The following is a 229-nucleotide window of genomic DNA, read 5'->3' as shown; positions in this document are numbered from 1 at the left end:
AGGCTTACTCGGTTACAGCATGCATGTTGATCGTTATTTATAATGCACTAGTCAATTGAAACCCCCACCCCTCGACCCCTGCGAATTACCGGGAAATTTAACATTTGTGTGGTGTTAAAATCAGACATCAAAAAACACATTTCACGCTAACTCCAAATTCTCTCCAAATTCTATTCCATGCACTAATATTCAATGCTCAATATTTAGACGTATAATTTAAACGTTTAGG

This window comes from Actinia tenebrosa, unplaced genomic scaffold (genome assembly GCF_029948245.1).
Source record: "Actinia tenebrosa isolate PJP-AT-01 unplaced genomic scaffold, QUT_ActTen_1.0 PGA_scaffold6__47_contigs__length_16458017, whole genome shotgun sequence".
NCBI classification, from domain to species: domain Eukaryota; kingdom Metazoa; phylum Cnidaria; class Anthozoa; order Actiniaria; family Actiniidae; genus Actinia; species Actinia tenebrosa.
This window is presented reverse-complemented; position numbering follows the sequence as displayed.